This window comes from Hemiscyllium ocellatum, assembly GCF_020745735.1.
Source record: "Hemiscyllium ocellatum isolate sHemOce1 chromosome 27 unlocalized genomic scaffold, sHemOce1.pat.X.cur. SUPER_27_unloc_19, whole genome shotgun sequence".
Classification (NCBI taxonomy): domain Eukaryota; kingdom Metazoa; phylum Chordata; class Chondrichthyes; order Orectolobiformes; family Hemiscylliidae; genus Hemiscyllium; species Hemiscyllium ocellatum.
In genome coordinates, this window is record NW_026867486.1 from 56,778 (window position 1) to 63,856 (window position 7,079).

At 44.2% G+C, this 7,079-nt stretch overlaps 1 protein-coding gene across 1 annotated transcript in view; it reads right to left on the reverse strand.

Moving 5' to 3' along the window:
* LOC132807622 (zinc finger protein 420-like) overlaps nucleotides 1–7,079 on the reverse strand; it is a 42,941-nt gene extending 35,862 nt beyond the window's left edge. Inside the window, exon 1 of the mRNA XM_060821677.1 lies at nucleotides 6,842–7,079. The gene's annotated coding sequence lies outside the window, so the exon portion shown is untranslated. The remainder of the gene's footprint in view (nucleotides 1–6,841) is intronic.

A 7,079-nucleotide genomic window follows, 5' to 3' on the forward strand; every position in this document is an offset into this window, starting at 1 on the left:
GGTTCCTAGCAGAAGCAATAATGCAGAGACTTGAACAAACAGTCCTCCCAACACTCCAACCCAAATTTTGGGTCCGCCACAGTGATGACACCTTTGTCATCACATAATGAAACAGATTAGAGGAAACCTACAACACCATCAACAATATCCTTACTGGCATAAAATTCACAAAAGAGAACAACAAAGTGCCATTCCTAGATGTCAGGAGAGCGAATAGTCAATAGGGAACTTCAGACTAACGTCTACAGGAAAACAACATACACAGCCCCTAGTACCTAATGCAGAAGCAAATCATCCCAAACAAATCTGCATCAGGACACTATTTCAACGAGCCACTACACATTGCACCACCCAGGAACTATGAAGAGCAGAAGATAAATACTTATACAGCATATTCAAGAAGAACGGGTACTCAATAAACCCTGTCCGCTGATTTCTCAACAAAGTCAAACAAGCAGACACATGCGCAGAAACACTAGCCACATTACCTTACATCAAAGACATCTGTGAAATGGATGTCCAGACAACTCAAACCTCTCCACATCATGGTAGCCCACAAACCTACCAACACACTTAAGCAGCAGCTAATGAACCTGAAAAAAGACAAATGTTATTTACAAATTGCTGAAAATGTGTTGCTGGAAAAGTGCATCAGATCAGGCAGCATCCAAGAAGCAGGAGAGTCAACGTTATATTATAAAATGAAGAAAGCAGTTCAGTCAACTTCAATCTTCATCCGGTCACTTTTTAAAAAAGGTTTTGAGCACAGTTATAAAATAATCATGCAAGATTACCTAATTTGCAGCATTGCTTGAGACAGATTTAAAAGTACAAGTAGTTATGATCTCCATTCAGTAATATCTTGATTTGAACATAGTTTAAGTTAAGCAAAGGGTGTTGCGGAAATTGAAGACGTTGTGAAAATGTTACCAGGGAAAACATTGGATTAAAAAAAAATCTGGTTTGAGTTTCTTCTTTGGGTATAAACAGATACTGGATCCAAGTATCCTCCTAATTTTCTAAAACTATGCCCACAAAATAAACACAATGCAACCTCAATAAATCAGGCCCAATAGAAATTCAGAACCCACACTAATATATGGCAAGGAGGAAAGTTTTAGACTACAGGGCAATAAAGATGAGTTGGTCAGATGAGCAGAACATTGGCAGATGGAGTTCAATCCTGAAAAGATCGAGATGATACATTTCAGGAGGATCAACAGGCAAGGGAGTACATGATGAATCGCAAGAACTTAGAATGTACTGAAGATCAGAGAAAGGTATGTGTGTTCATAGATTCTTGAAGGCAACAGGACATGTGGATGATATGGTTAAGGCGGCATATGAAATACTTGCCCTTAAAAGTTAAGGCATTGAACATGACAGCCAGGAGATCATGATGGAACTGTACAAGGCATTAGTTGGGCCACAGCTGGAGTAGTGGATCTGGTCGTCACATTATTAGAAGAATGTGATGGCACTAGAAAGGGTGCAGAAGGGAATACTAACCCAGGGTGGTGCATGTTGGTGAGTTTCAGCTATGAGAATGATTAGATCGGCTGAGGGTATTTTCCTTAGAGCAGAGAAGGCTGGGTGAGGACCTGTTTGGAGTGTACAGATAAGACACTTAGGGTCTAGATAGGAAGAAACTTTTCCCCTTGGTGGATGGCTTCAGCAACTAGGGGGAGTAGATTTAAGGAAAGAGGTAGGACATTTTAATGGAATTTAAGGAAACATATCACCTAGAATGTGCTGGAGATGGATGAATTTACTTATGGGAAGAATTGGTTTGTTTGAAGGGATGGATATAATGAAATAAAACTAGTTCAGAAGATCATTATAATGTGCTAAAACAAAAGAACTGGAGGTAGACCTCCAATAGTGGAAACAATCTAAAGAAGTTTCATTGCCCCATCTGAGAAAAACAATTCTGCTAAACTTCTCAAACGAATCCGAACATCTGTCAGAACTTGTTTGTTTAAAATCAATTAAATCGATTCCAAGTATTTAGGAAAATGAGAATCATCTTTAATCCTGGCCCGAATGGGTGATAGGAAGCTTTTTCAATTTCATTGAAATGGAGCTGTCAGAGATATTGGCTCATTAGAACAGAACAGGGTTGTTTGAGCTTATTGAGCAGTTTGTAGACTCAAACAAGGATCCAGAAAACAATTTTCTGTGGCGCAGAAGCAAGAACAATTAACAAGGACTGATGTTGGTACTGTGTGTCCAAGTGTCTCAGTCTTGGAAGTTCTAGATAAGTTAAACTTCTGAAAAATTGAAGGTGTCAAAGGAAGATCAGGAAGGAATCAAGGATTTGGGGGGAAAGGCAGGAAAATGGAATTGAGGGTTATCAGATCAGACATGATCTCACTGAATAATGGAGCAGAATGGCCAATACTGCTATTTCTTGCGGTAAATCAATCTGGGGAGTTGATAAAAGCTTTTGTATGATTTTTCTTTGTAGTCAGCAACATTTTGTATTTGGAGGAAGTTGGCTTTTGAATTGGATCACAAATAACACTTGAGGTTCCACTGAGGGTTGTTTAGCAACTGAGGTTACATACCATCAAGTTAAATCAAAATAAGCAAAGTATATGGTAAAAGTGTAGGTGTGACTGCTGAAGGCCAAATAAAACATTTTCAGTCTCAAAAATGTCTTTACTCCATAATGTTTCGTTTTACATGCAACAACTCAAGCGACAACTCAAGCCAATCAAGGTGTCGTAGAGTAAAGTTAGGTCTCAGCAAGTCAGCTGACATGTCCGTACAATACTGTTGTAGTGCTCTTTAACCACAGGGTATATACTAGAGATTCAGTTATTTTTCACTTTCCCCAACTCCCCAAATTAGGTTGAGTTTTGTTATGGCATCCTGATGGGAAGCCCGATGTAATGTGCACAGATTCTGCTGCAGTAGTGTATCTGTTAAATTCCCAATGATTTCCATAAAAAAGAGTGAAAGGCAGTGGTTGCATGTGTTGACACCACAGGTATTATTTATATTGGCTTTGAGATAGGGAACAACCATCACCTCCCAAATCGTGTTTTGTTTGCACAGCAACTTTGAGTATGAAAAGCATTCTATTTTTAGACGGCCTAAATGCATACATAGTTTCTTATCAGCATACCTTAAAATCAACATTAAAAAGCACAAACAATTCATTTTCATTGTAAATTACATATTTTAAAATCAAATATTGCAAGACATACAAACACATCAAGAAGGCAAAATTTGTGAAGAAAGCACATCTTTTCTGACAGTTCAGACAGGGATAACTTTGTTCTTGTGGTGGTCAGTGGAGACTTACTCGATCAAATATTAACTACCAGTGCATTTCACATAGATGCTGTATAAATCAAGATCTTACTGATCACTATTGACAAAATTAAACCTATTGACCTGACTCTTTACAAAATAAGAACATATTTGAGTACATAACATTTTCCCATAAAACAGACATTTGCAGTAGTGCAGTTATGTGAAAAGAAACCAACGTTGTTAATTTAGTTTGTTGCTCCACTTCATAAATGTTGTTTTCATTTATTTTGCAACATCAACCCTTCCACTCTTTCTAAAGGTACATGACACTTAAATTTCTTTTTCTTTGCCAATTTTCTTTCATCGACAAAGGCAATCACTTCTTTGGCATTGGGTGGGGGAGCTCTGCCAGTTGACAATTTCTTGCTAAAATTGTTTCACTTGACATGAGTCTTGCCAATAAATGACAGCAACAGCAACAGCTAATACGGATGATAACATTTCAACAAAAGTATACCAAGGTACTTCACATTATGTATCACCCAAGTTGGAGAAATGTGAGGATCTCCTTCTCGGCCTTTCCCCTCAGCTGAGGTGTGGTGACCCTCAAGATAAACCACCACCAGCCATCTCTAATGAGAGAGAACAGTCCTCTGGGAAGACTGTGATGAATGTGTTTAAAGTTGAAAGACAGTTGAAATAGAAGGGAGCGGCACGGTGGCTCAGTGGTTAGCACTGCTGCCTCACAGCGCCAGAGACCCAGGTTCAATCTCATTCTGGGGCTACTGTCTGTGTGGCGTATGCACAATCTCCCCGTGTCTGTGTTGGTTTCCTCTGGGTGCTCCGGTTTCCTCCCACAATCCAAAGAAATTCAGGCTAAGTGAATTGACCATGCTAAAATTGCCCACAATGGTGCTTAAGTCGGGGTAATTGTAGAGGAATGGGCTTGGCTGGCATACTCTCTACAGGGTCAGTATGGGGTTGTTGGGCCGAAGGGCATATTTCCACACATAGGGATTCCAAGACTGTACTAAACACTACATCTAACAAACAGGTATAAAACTAGCCACAAGGATATATGAACATTAACTATCCACAAAAACACATGATGCACTATCACTAATATCTTTACAGACAGACAACGGAGGACACCATGTTGACTGGGACCATACATCCATCCAATGACAAGCCACCGTCCTATAAACCAACCAGAAACACACACAAGAATTCCTAGAAGCATGACATTCCAACTGGAAAGTTTTTGCTTTGGACCTCATCTACCATGCTCTGAGAAAAAGAATGTAAATGATATCACCCACCCTAAAAAACCAAAAGACATAAATAGAAAGCAGGACATAGTACCAGCGCTCCACTAGACTCACTAACGATGTTATCTAGTATGGTGATGAAACATTTGAAAATGACCTTCCAGCTCAGCGAGCCAACTTACATCCAGAATGAGAAAATTCTAGTTGACACAAAGGCTGCCACAAAGTTGGAATTCTCTCCCAGAAATGATAGCTGATGGTGCCCTCACCAAGAAGAATGCCCGCGCTCCCTGCCCCAAGACAACATGCGTCTTACCCTCACGAATATAGAGACCGGTTGCCCCCAGAGGTCCTTCCCCAAACAAAGTAAACACTGGGCCTGTGGAGCTTTTATTCGCGGCCTCAGGCCTCCCCTCGGAGTTTATAAACTCCCCAGTCTCCCTCCTCCTGCGGTTTCCAATCCTCCCCTGTCTCACTGTCTCCTCCCGGTAAAAACAATGACTGCAGACCCTGGAAACCAGAGCCTAGATTAGAATAGTGCTGGAAAAGCACAGCAGTTCAGGCAGCATCCAAGGAGCAGGAAAATTGACATTTCGGGCAAAAGCCCTTCATCAGAAATACAGGCAGAGATCCTGAAGGGTGAAGAGATAAATGAGAGTAGGGTGGGGGTGTGGAGAAAGTAGCATAGAGTACAATAGGTGAGTGGGGGTGGGAAGAAGGTGATAGGTATGGGGGGAGGGGTGGTGGAGTGGATGGGTGGAAAAGAAGATAGGCAGGTACGACAAGTCAGGGGACAGTGCTGAGCTGGAAGTTTAGAATGGGGTGAGGTGGGGTAATGGGAAATGAGGAAGCTGTTGAAGTCCACATTAATGCCCTGGGGTTGAAGTGTTCCGAGGCGGAAGATGAGGCGTTCTTCCTCCAGGCGTCTGGTGGGGAGGGAGCGGCGGCGAAGGAGGCCCAGGACCTCCATGTCCTCGGCAGAGTGCGAGAGGGAGTTCAAATGTTGGGCCACAGGGCGGTGTGGTTGATTGGTGTGGGTGTCCCAGAGATGTTCCCTAAAGCGCTCTGCTAGGAGGCGTCCAGTCTCCCCAATGTACAGGAGACCGCATCGGGAGCGATGGATACAATAAATGATATTGGTGGATGTGCAGGAAAAGCTTTGATGGGTGTGGAAGGCTCCTTTAGGGCCTTGGATGGAGGTGAGGAAGGAGGTGTGGGCGCAGGTTTTGCAATTCCTGCGGTGGCAGGGGAAGGTGCCAGGATGGGAGGGTGGGTTGTAGGGGGGCATGAACCTGACCAGGGAGTCACAGAGGGAACGGTCTTTGCGGAAGGTGGAAAGGGATGGGGAGGGAAATATATCCCTCGTGTGGGGTGCGTTTGAAGGTGGCAGAAATGTCAGCAGATGATTTGGTTTATGCGAAGGTTGGTAGGAGGGAAGGTGAGCACCAGGGGCGTTCTGCCCTTGTTACGGTTGGAGGGGTGGGCTCTGAGGGCGGCGGTGTGGGATGTGGAAAAGATGCTTTGGAGGGCATCTTTAACCACGTGGGAAGGGAAATTGCGGTATCTGTAGAAGGAGGCCATCTGGTGTGTTCTGTGGTGGAACTGGCCCTCCTGGGAACAGATACGGCAGAGGCAAAGGAATTGGGAATACGGGATGGCATTTTTGCAGGAGGTAGGGTGGGAAGAGATGTAATCCAGGTAGCTGTGGAAGTCTGTGGGTTTATAAAATACCAGTGTCAAGTCGGTCATTATTAATGGAGATGGAGAGGTCCAGGAAGGGGAGGGAGGTGTCAGATGGTCCAGGGAAATTTAAGGTCAGGGTGGAATGTGTTGGTGAAGTTGATGAATTGCTCAACTTCCTCGCGGGAGCACGAGGTGGTGCCAATGCAGTCATGAATGTAACAGAGGAAGAGGTGGGGAGTGGTAGAAGGTGGACTGTTTTACGTAGCCAACAAAGAGACAGGCATAACTGGGGGCTATACGGGTGCCCATGGCTGTCCCTTTGGTCTGGAGGAGGTGGGAGGATTCGAAGGAGAAATTGTTAAGGGTGAGGACCAGTTTGGCCAGACGAATGAGTGTGTCGGTGGAAGGATACTGTTGGGGACCTCGGGAGAGGAAGAAACAGAGGGCTTGGAGGCCCTGGCCATGGCGGATGGAGGTGTAGAGGGATTGGATATCCATGGTGAAAATGAGACGTTGGGGTTTGGGGAAACGGAAGTCTTGGAGGAGGTGGAGGGTGTGGGTGGTGTCCTGAACGTATGTGGGGAGTTCCTGGACTGGGGGGATAGGACAGTGTCGAAGTACGTACTCACTGTCCCCTCTCCCCGGGCGCTCAGGCCTGGCGACGTCTCCGAAACCTGTTTCTGTTCTGAAAGAGCATCACTGGACACGTAACGTTTCCTCGGATTCCCTTGACACATGCAGCCAGGGCTGCTCAACTTTTCCAGCGGTTTCTGTTCTTGTTCCTTAAGCCGCCGGCGTCATTCCTCTCCCACACTCAGTAACACTGTCTTTGTCCCACTACATGACCTACACTGCACATGCGCCAAC